This window comes from Agrilus planipennis, unplaced genomic scaffold (genome assembly GCF_000699045.2).
Source record: "Agrilus planipennis isolate EAB-ADULT unplaced genomic scaffold, Apla_2.0 scaffold47, whole genome shotgun sequence".
NCBI lineage: Eukaryota > Metazoa > Arthropoda > Insecta > Coleoptera > Buprestidae > Agrilus > Agrilus planipennis.
Window position 1 is genome coordinate 1,482,577 of NW_020442442.1, and position 11,904 is coordinate 1,494,480.

Here is an 11,904-nt window from a genome sequence, read left to right on the forward strand (position 1 = left end):
TCCAACCTAATTCTATGTTCTACCTCCATACCTGAACCTGTTTAGTTTTCTCTTATTTGTTTATTATCGACAAAATAATTTCAACAAATAACATCTATAGTAATTAATTACTTGTTATCGCTTAGTTTGACTTCATTTTGATTACAAGATTCTTGATAACAACATTATCTTTTTCGAACATCAAATACGTCTAATGTTGAAAGCAGGAAGTATTCCAAATCAGTGGTATGTATTTGTAACGAGTAATATAAAGGTAGTGAAAATTGAACGCACCCAGGCGCCCTACTGCGTTCCGTCCTATTCGACAGTCTTAAATTACTGTTGTATTCCAAATTTTTTAAAAGATTTTCAGCCACATTTAAATTTTAAACCAAAAAGATAAAATTACGACAAACCTTGTCAACATTTTTACTTACATTACACTTCCTGTTTACCTCAGAAAATCAAAAAAATTCTGACATCACTGATTATTTATTTACTCTAAATTGTAATTTTTTTATAATCCATATTGCGATGATTTTCATTGTTATATCAATCGAAATTATCTGCCTCATCAATCAAAACCAATAACGAATTAATGTATCAGGTTGATAACAGTCAAATTAATAATTTAAAAGTTAACATACATTTATATTGAAGCGAACATATACATATCAACATACATACATGTGCCTACTTTAAAAATATTATCAGTTACGACAATAATTGTTTATACTTTCGCACTATTTGACTTGTTACAGAAAGTCTAAGGGCTTACATTAACAGAAAACATAATAAAGAAACTTACCATAATTATTTTCCATTAAAAACCTTGATGAACACGATTTTATTGACTTTTTCGAGAAGGTTTAACATCTGTAACAATAACAAAGACAAATTAATTCATTGTCCATATACATATATAAGTACAATAAAATTTATTTAAAAAAACATGAACATTCTCTGTTGGGTCCTCAAAAATCGAATAAAACTGAAAAATAATTTTAAAGCTTTTTACCACCGATCAGTCAACTTAGACGATTCATGCTAAGGTAAATTGTATACAAAGCATAAACATATGTAATTAGCCGTTTAAATAAATATTAAATTAATACAATGAAAATAAGCTGGCATAAATATCATGTAGTATACCAATGTTTCAAAATATAACATAATTAAAAGGTATTAAAGTGTTTATGCCACAACACATAAAATGAGTACTAATAAATGACAACGAAAACACTCAGCTGACAATGAAAAAAAAAACTGAAATACCTTTTTATTAAAACACAGCAGACTGTAATGCCAGCGGCTAATGTTTTGTTACAATGTTCGTCATTATTTTGCAGGTGCACATATTTCTATCACAATGTTGTTTTTTAAATTTACATACATTCATTTAAATATACCACGATCACTTCATTCTGACGAACCAGGTGCTGATTTTGCATTATATTGGGCCACAAAAATAATGAAGTAGTTTCTGTAAAATTCCTTGAAGCTCATAAAAAAGTCGAAAGATTTTTTATCTGAAATTGCTATCTCTCTGTTTGTCTGATTGTATAAAAACAGTTCTCGTCGAAAGGATTTGAATGTGATCTAAACTGTGCTATTTAGTAATGTCTATTAGGATCCGTCAAACTGGAGATTAGAACTGTTGGGTGCTTAAAAGGAATATTTGACGAGTTACAGGTCTAAAAATCAGAATCTCTCACTAATCGGAAGTGTCTACAGTAGTTCTGTTCTGGTTAAAATTACCTCCTTCGAAGTTTTTTACAGCCGTAGAACTCTTCATATATCCTAGAATTGCGGGGTGCTGGTTATTCTTCTATCGAAAAAGGAATATTTGGCAAATCAAGGTCTCTCATTAATCGGGAGTTTCTGCAATAGTTCTGTTTTGACTAGAACTAGTCCTATAGGAGTATTTCACAGCCGCAGAACTCTTCTTAGATTCTAAAACTGTGAGATTTTGGCCACTTTTCTTAAACTTAAAAATCAGTGTCTCTTACTAATCCCTAGTTTCTACAGTTGTTCTGGGTAGAACCCTCGGAACTCATCAAACAAACTAGAAGTACATGATACTTGACATTTTTTTACCGAAAACTGGACATTTAGCGAGCTTAAAGATCAACGTCTTTTACGAATCGCGAGATTCTATAACAGTTTTGGTCAGCGTCCCGGAGTGGTTGCATGAAATGAGTCCTGAACGAAGACAAAAAGAAAACAGTTGAACCAATAGAATGGGCGTGAAAATTGTTTGAGGAACGGTGTTTCGTGTAATTGCGATGAGTTCAAAGAAAAACGACAGTGAAGATTTAAAAAAATAGCAGTCGGCGGATAAAATAAAAACAATATTCATTTTCGTGTACTGTTTTCTTTAACAGTGTGTTAAGTGTGTAAAATTAGTTTCCCCAGCTTTAGGCAAGAGTTTAAAAAATTTAGTGATGTTTTCTTGTTTTGAATTTTGAAATTAGTCCACTCGCACACATTTTTTATAAAAGTCGCCCCGGCACGAGCCAACAGTACTTAAAACATGCCGATACGTTGAAAAATAACACCGAATCCTTTTGTTTACTCGGTTACATATTTTATAAAAGCTGCCAACAGCACATACTCAAAAGATTCCGATACATTAAGGGGATTCAATAGTACACGCGCCATAGAGTAAAAACATGATTATCGGTTCTAGATATCATGAGTTTAATATTTGAAACAAAGGTTTGAAATTTTGTAGTAACATAGATAAAGCTTTGTTCTAAAGCCCGTCGAAGGCCATTTCTTAATTTTTTAATTTCTATTGAAAATAGGTGTTCTACAACAAGCATCAATTTTAAGCACTTGTAAAATCTTTTAATGTCTATATTATTGAAAACAAAAAACGTACACAGTTAGTGTGCACCTTTGTCTGTTATTATACAAAAAAATTACATATTTTTCTCGCAGTGTTAAATCACAATGTTTAGAATAGAAACCATGTTTTCGGAAAAATTCAGTCCCCTTAATAAATGACACCGAATCCTTTTCTGTTTACCGATTGCATCTGCGAATGATGAAATTTTTGGCCGCGAATACAGGAACTNTTATGTCAAAAAGATTCGATGAAATTTTGCAAAATTATTTAAAACTGGTGGTATTTATCGAACTCAAATAATTAAATTGTGAGCAAAAAATATTCTAATACTCTTTAACAAATGAGTGATGCGTTACCAAGAGAGACAGAAGGTTGTTTTGATCGGCCGTGTGATTTATCCTGAGAGCATGTCTGCACTAATCAGTAAGGTTAGTACTCGAAACGATTTTTCGCCTGGCGGATGATACCGGAATTTGGACGTATGAGCCAGAGAAATGAGTCGCCTTGGTAGAACTTTCCATCTAATCATGACGAGGATATAAGAAGGAGTAACGTTATGATATGTCGAACCCAGCGACGTGACCAGGGGGTTAAGACCAATGCCTAGCATTCGACAGGACACCGGTTCGTCTGCCCAAAACCAAATTTTTCTGTAGTTTCCTTGAGTCAGAAGGAAGCAGAAGAAAGCATGCCGCCTTAGCCAAAAGTCTTCTTTTGAGATGTCGAGATATGTACTAAAGTCGAAAAGAGAGAATCCCCCGCATCTCTTTGTGTGAGAGAAACGCGTTATTTCTGACTGATGAGGGGACATGATGTCTGAGTTGTTGAGTATTGGAAGAGAAGTTTGCTTATAACTATCTGCGGGATTTTCAGTAGTAAACCAAGTCTTCAAAAAGAATGCGATGTAGCGGTGATCAAACGCATTTGTGAAGTTCCCTGGGTTATCGTTATCATCATAAGATCGTCAGTCCTAAGACTGGATGGACAAGCACCTTCAGTCTTTCATATCCTGAGCTAATCTTGAGTGTTTTGACTGGACTTTTTGCCTTCTATCCTTATTCCAGGAATTCTTCTTTGTATTTGATGACCGACAGTAATGTTAAACACACTATTTGTACTTTTCGTTCTAAAACACATAGACAGTGATTTTTACGAAATAAAATTGCCGGATTATTTAATTGTGAAGTGACGATGCAGCATGTCGGCCGCGGAAACGGTAGCGTGTGTCGGTAGAACGTGCGCTTGGTCGCCCATCCATGCTACCACATAATGTTCGCATACACTGCCTCAATGGTTTGTTCGTCGTGATGGTAGTCCAGTCCCATCGACGGACCCGTTGCTATGATCGTATTGCTTTTGAACTTCCTTATTACGGTAAAAACCCCCTTGTATGTGTTCATTTAATAGAAAATATTCTAGCAAGATTTCTGCAACGTGTAATCACCACGATTTGCAATTTTTATGACTGCATAACCATTATCCGTCTAAGGTACTTGTCATTTTTTGTACGATTACCTTTTTACATGCGGTTTTATTAGCGAGTATCTCAGTTTTTTTGAGTTCTTAACCAACAAATGTTGAGCTTTCAGCTCGTCGTTTTATTAAAATTGAAACACTTATTCGTAATTTACCTAGCACATTTTTGCCCTAAACTTCCTCCAAGTGGGTTTCATCTTTACTTAAGACGGAATCCGATTTTGACTTTAATTCTTGTTCTAGTTCTTGCTGTTTCCGAATTTGTCTGAAAATAATCTTCAGACAACTTGTAAGTGCACATAATAGTGCAGCGAGTACGAGCGTGTTTGTGTGCGATCGGGGACACGTGTGCGTGAACGGCTTATCGATTTGCCGACTAGCCACGTATGTGTGTGTGTGTTGTACATGGGAAAGCAGTTAAACAGTTCAAAGAAAAAAGAAACTATCCGGATGTTTCGAGAAGGCTCCCGAAAGTAAACAAAAGAGTGTTTAAAGGAAGAGACGATCGTCGAGAAGAGGAGAAATAAATTGACCGTTGCAGAAGTGAGTCGAGAAATAAATTGACAGTGATAGCAGTGAAATAAATAGCGCAGTAAATAGTGATTTATTAATAATTAGTGTAAATAAATAGTTTTTGTTTATAGTTTTATCAGTCTTAGAAGTTAATTTTTTTAAACCCACGAACATTACAATACCAAGGTACCTACCTAATTATACACAAATTGACATTGGGGAGCAACTGTACCATTACCTTTTTGGAGATTAGAATAATTTCATTTAGGGACTGACCACGTGGAGCAACTCGTCCATGCTCGACAACACAGGAGGTGGATAATTTCAAAATTAGTGGTATGACTGCCTATTGCATTAAGCATTTAAGATTTCTCACTACAATTTCTTCATCATACGTTAACCGGTACGTAATTTGTCACTGTTATCGGAGTTGGTGAGCAAACTAAATACTTGCTCCGTTGTTATGTATCCTTGTCATTGAAGACGCATGAAATACAGCTATATCCACCTCCAATGTAATGCTAAGAGCTGAGTGGATCAACTATCTACCTTTGCTCAACTCTGCTGCGTCAACCGGCGAGTTACGTATTAACAGCTCGCAAATTATAAGCTCACAATTTATTGTTATTTTGTTACCTAAAAACTGAATTTGCTACTCCGACCAATTTTAAGAAATTATATTAAAGTGATGTAGTCCGTGATTGAATCTTTTTCTCTATCTAACTACAGTAATATAAATCAAATGATTTAATATAAATTGACGTTAATGCTTTCGAAATGCAAAGTAAAACTCAATCAGAATAAGCAATAATATAGATACAATACAATGACAAGTTATGAAAACAATCTAATGAAGAAAAGGTCACAATAAGTTGCTCCTAATTTGTTGAGTATCGGTAAAAATTAGTTAGTTAAGTTAGTGCAATTGCTAACTTGTTCTCATTAAAATGCTGCCAGTGTCGATATATTCACACTGCCTATTATTATTACATCACGCACATAGCTAGAAGAGTGGATTTTAGACCCTTTCTCCCTCGTTATTTTGAAATGAAACAACAAAATAATCAATTAAACACTATAAACATTAATGAAGTGTAACTCGTATAAATGTGGCGACATTTCTAATTTTCAGATTTTAACGACGAACGCGCCAGTCTCCGTATAAAACAGGCATTTTTACTGACACTATAAATAATATATGTTTCCTTGTTAATTGAGTTTTATGGTTTTCTTCACCATTCTGGTGTGCTTTATCATTCTAATGAAACAATTCGTTACGGAACATTTATATATGTTGGAGAGTCGCTTCTATTTTTGCATATTTCGTCGAATAAAGTCGTTATGAAATAATCTGGGTTTTTATCACCTACTACCATGTACAGTATGTCACACAAGTGTTTCGGGTTTTTACATTGTTGAAAAAAGAAAACATTAATCTTCTTTTTAGCGATGAGCAAAATTGGCCCTTGTCTTACAACCTTGGCCATAGGAAAATGCAAGATCAAGAGTGTCTTTATACTAGCAAGACCAATACCAAGACCGAACCAACAAGACCAACACTAAAACCCAGACTAAACGAACAAGACCAAGATCAAGACTAAAATCAAAACTGAATATGGAAGACCAAGACCAATTACGTAAGACTATATATATATATAGGACTGACGACCTTATGATGATGATGATGAATATGGACAGGGTGTATGATAGGGTGAATAATTTTAAAACCCGGACTCTAAAAAATTACCTACACGGACGCTCCCCGAACGCCCTCGAAATTAGCACCACTTCGGAGGGATAGCAACCCTATCGCTGGCAAGCAAATTTTATGTTTATACCAGACACATACATTTCTTATTATTAGAGACAAAAAATTTCCTAAGTAGCATTTCAGCAGACGCCCTACTTTAAATTGTTACATTAACCAGATTCCTATGCTTTTAAGCACTTCGCATTGCTGTTAATTCTATATATCCGTAACATATAAAAGTTTCTGTTCTATATGCGTTCTTAAAATGTACGTACATATGCAATTTGTTCGAATAAATGTAAAACTGAGACCGTGCAACCACTTAAAAACCACTCCATAATGAAAACGTCGAAACCACAATGGCAGAAAATGGAATTGAGAATCAAGCAAAAACCTCTCGGTAATTAATTAGCAATTTTATGTTAAGTAGCGCATCGCGTTCTGCTGAGAAGTAAAGCATGAAATTCGCGTCTCTCTCTCTTTCTCTCTTCTTATTCTATTTTATAGAAATGTAACACAACTCGAAATTATTATTTCCATAGAGCATCATTGATGATCACATACTTATCTACAGTGTATTTGTTGAAAAATGCATCAATTATTCAACGACATATGCAACAACATCAGTGACAGCACCGGATATGTAAGTTGCACCCCGCGGTCAATTGAACCTAAATTCATAGCCTGCGAGTGTAGGGGTTTTATTCGTAATTGATAAATTAATTGATGACATCTAAAAAAATGCACTTTTAGCCTGTTTAAGACCACCGCAACCATCGCAACTGTCGATCACTTTGATGTCAGTTCTCGACCGCTTATAAACGAATTAGGCAAATGACAGGGCAAGCATGAAAACATAGGATAAGGTAAAAGAATCGTAGTTTTAAGATAACAGAAATGGAAAATAAAACGGAAAAAAAATTAAAAAAAAACAGTGAAGAAGACAATAAAGAAGAAAAGAATGGTTAGAGAACCAATAAGAGAAAGAAAGAATTATTGAGAGAAAAAATTAATNTTGTCCCTTAACCATGCTGCTGTACTACGTCTCGTTATAGCATCCAGTTGACCCCTTTAAAGTACTGGACTTATTGTCAGTTGCATTCAGTATATTATTAATATTACCAACAATAAGTTAGAGCATTATTTGTTTGTTCTTGTTAATGTTGTTGACAAACACGTAGGTCAAATATCGGTTATTCGCGAAATACAAATAATATATCTATCATACTTTTTAGTTGTTACTAACAAGAAACACAATTTATTTCTATATTTATATTACATAAATATGAAACTTCTAAACCCTGTCAAATTTTCTATCCAGATAATTAACATTTTATATTCTACTTTCGGCAGCATTCAGCGATACCTACTCATTACATATTCGACACAACAACTTTATTACCTACCTTTTATTTTATATCCATTGTTCAAGTTTTGCATTTTAATTGCGGTAATTAAATTTAATGACAGATGTTATTGTGACGTACCAAAACATAAGTGTCAAAAACAGCAGTAGATACACCTTATTTCTCCAGTTAGGTACTCATTAAAGATGGCCTTCCTACCTACACTTCACATAACTAGTTTAATAACAAACAATCCCATAAAATGGAATTAAATCGGAAAACTATTGTTCCTTGAAAAAGAGAAACAGCTCATGCAGATGGATTAGTTTTCACACCAAGAAATTAAAATAGTATCTACAGTTATTAACTGTGTCAATTTGTTTTATTTATTTGTGGTATATCATTTTAAAAAATTTCCATGTATTATATTAAGGGAAGTCCTTACAAGTTCGACTAACTTCTCCAGCGGGCGAATGGGTTTGTGGATCGATCACCGACTACTAAATACCCATCTCAATAAGGGAGAATACGTGTACTATAGATGGGACATTCAAAATTGGCATAGTTCGCAACAAAACTGTTATATTTACTTTTTTCTTTCAAATTACTAACTAGACTAGAGCGGTTGCTGACAAAACGCCTATTTTTACTCACGACAGACGTGAATATCGTAAATATGAAGAGAGATGTCAGGTAGGAATTGCAGCGGGCAGTAATAAAGAAACAGGTATAACATTACACCAATTGATGTGTAACAGACAGAGATGCACACAAGAAGAATTTGAGTAGTATGTTACCAGCATCGGACTNCTATTGAAAATAGGTGTTCTACAACAAGCATCAATTTTAAGCACTTGTAAAATCTTTTAATGTCTATATTATTGAAAACAAAAAACGTACACAGTTAGTGTGCACCTTTGTCTGTTATTATACAAAAAAATTACATATTTTTCTCGCAGTGTTAAATCACAATGTTTAGAATAGAAACCATGTTTTCGGAAAAATTCAGTCCCCTTAATAAATGACACCGAATCCTTTTCTGTTTACCGATTGCATCTGCGAATGATGAAATTTTTGGCCGCGAATACAGGAACTGGGTTGCAATTTTTTCACCCGCGAATAAGGAAACCGTGAATAAGGAACTTTTACTGTATTATAAGTGCCTGTTCGTTTTTTCCTATTTTACGATATACCTAACGTAATTTTGCACAGTTACGGCACAAGTTGTTTGCATGTGTGGCGTTTGTGTCTTGCGAGTGTGTTCGAACGACCAACGTGACGGGCGCGCCGAGTTCCGATCAATCAATCAAAACTATCACGATTATCAGTCGGGGATACGTGGCCAACTGCGACCGAGACTAGTCACCATCACCGTACCTGACAAGCCCCCGTTGCATACGAAACAGCAAACGAAACTCATGTACAGTTTGCGAAATTATTACGACAATACAACGACATTGTAGTTCAGCTAGCAACAATGATACCCTTAAATTATTCATATATACGAAATGCCTAACAATTATAATTACATTTTCGTACGACAACACGTGGTACAAATATAAATAACAAAAAGGTAGGTGCTTATTTATTACAAATAAAAAGCACATCTATATGTCTACGGCTACTACCTAGTATCGTCATTATCTAATGGTATGTAATAAAAATTTTAATGAGTTACTGTGTAAAAAGCATACCAAATTAATGGATGATAAATTAAAAAAATAATGTGGTACTTATGGGGTAAAGTCCTGAAGTTGCAATCGAGCGCACTTTAAAAAAAAAGTCAAATTAAATAACAAATCAATCAAGTGCCTAAGTAATACCTAAATATAGTGCTGTCGTAAAATAAAGCTACCTACTTTAAAAACAATAAACTCAGTCTGGACGTCCGGCCAAATGTGAACAGGTAGGTATTTTACTTATAACATTAATTTGACGATGACAACAGTTTAAAATCAAATCAAATTTGTAGGCACTTTAAAATGGGTTAGATTTAAATGCACTTTAAAATAAAACAAAATAGCTTTTAAACGAAATGAAATAACAACTAAAAACCTTATCGGTTTAAAGTGTTTAAGCATGAATTGTGTAGCTATTGTCGCAATGTTGACATTATTTTTTTAAAGAGCAAACGACAATGTTATATCTGGTTTACCCTTGATTGTGATGCATAGATAATACAATTTAGTATTCTCAAAAATGTATAAATTTTATTAAAATCGGATTAGTTACTGAGATATAACCTCTGCCAGTTCAAAAAAATTCTATTTTCTCAAAACTATTTATGTGGGAAGCCCGCAACTGTTTATTTAATTGAGTAAATATTTTTAATAAATATTTTGAATGAATAGAACTCTGACGTGAATGGTACTGTATTAACTTTTAATTACAAATATTTTTAACAATTTAATATGAACTCCTTTTCAGGCATGAAGGTCTATTCAGAAATTTATTAGAGGTAGAAACAGGAGTTAAGAGGAGTAAAGGTAAACCTAGATTAAATTACTGTTAATGCAAATAGTTAAGGATGTGGGATGTTCTACTTTTAGGGAAATGCGACGATTAGCTAAGGATAGGAAGGAGTGGAGGTGCATATCCAACCAATCTTAGGACTGACGACCTTATGATGATGAATATGGACAGGGTGTATGACTGGCGACGAACAGATAGGGTGAATAATTTTAAAACCCGGACCTACACGGACGCTCCCCGAACGCCTTCGAAATTAGCACCAATCCGGAGGGATAGCAACCCTATCCCTGGCAAGCAAATTTTATGTTTATACCAGACACATACATTTCTTATTATTAGAGACAAAAAATTTCCTAAGTAGCATTTCAGCAGACGCCCTACTTTAAATTGTTACATTAACCAGATTCCTATGCTTTTAAGCACTTCGCATTGCTGTTAATTCTATATATCCGTAACATATAAAAGTTTCTGTTCTATATGCGTTCTTAAAATGTACGTACATATGCAATTTGTTCGAATAAATGTAAAACTGAGACCGTGCAACCACTTAAAAACCACTCCATAATGAAAACGTCGAAACCACAATGGCAGAAAATGGAATTGAGAATCAAGCAAAAACCTCTCGGTAATTAATTAGCAATTTTATGTTAAGTAGCGCATCGCGTTCTGCTGAGAAGTAAAGCATGAAATTCGCGTCTCTCTCTCTTTCTCTCTTCTTATTCTATTTTATAGAAATGTAACACAACTCGAAATTATTATTTCCATAGAGCATCATTGATGATCACATACTTATCTACAGTGTATTTGTTGAAAAATGCATCAATTATTCAACGACATATGCAACAACATCAGTGACAGCACCGGATATGTAAGTTGCACCCCGCGGTCAATTGAACCTAAATTCATAGCCTGCGAGTGTAGGGGTTTTATTCGTAATTGATAAATTAATTGATGACATCTAAAAAAATGCACTTTTAGCCTGTTTAAGACCACCGCAACCATCGCAACTGTCGATCACTTTGATGTCAGTTCTCGACCGCTTATAAACGAATTAGGCAAATGACAGGGCAAGCATGAAAACATAGGATAAGGTAAAAGAATCGTAGTTTTAAGATAACAGAAATGGAAAATAAAACGGAAAAAAAATTAAAAAAAAACAGTGAAGAAGACAATAAAGAAGAAAAGAATGGTTAGAGAACCAATAAGAGAAAGAAAGAATTATTGAGAGAAAAAATTAATATAAATAAATAAGTGTAAATTTAAAATAGAGTAGTTGTTTACGAGTGTGGTTGTAGCAAGGGGTAGGACAGATATTTGGACGAGGTAATTAGGGGTAGTGACGTCAGGGATAAATCAGCGGCTAGTTGTCGATCTTCCTAGAATGGACGTACGAGGGTCGGTGTCGGTCGAATAATATTTCGATATAATAATAGTGTACGTATTGTATCATTCTAAAGGAATACATAATTTTAGCAGAATATAATTTTAACCAGGAACTATGTCGACTGCCATTCTAT

At 34.2% G+C, this 11,904-nt stretch overlaps 1 non-coding gene across 1 annotated transcript in view; it reads right to left on the reverse strand.

Moving 5' to 3' along the window:
* Positions 1-784: 784 nt before the first annotated feature.
* The window catches only part of LOC108744593, a 181,713-nt gene continuing 170,593 nt past the window's right edge, over positions 785-11,904 (reverse strand). Inside the window, exon 4 of the transcript XR_003232302.1 lies at positions 785-855. This is a non-coding gene — a transcript (uncharacterized LOC108744593). The remainder of the gene's footprint in view (positions 856-11,904) is intronic.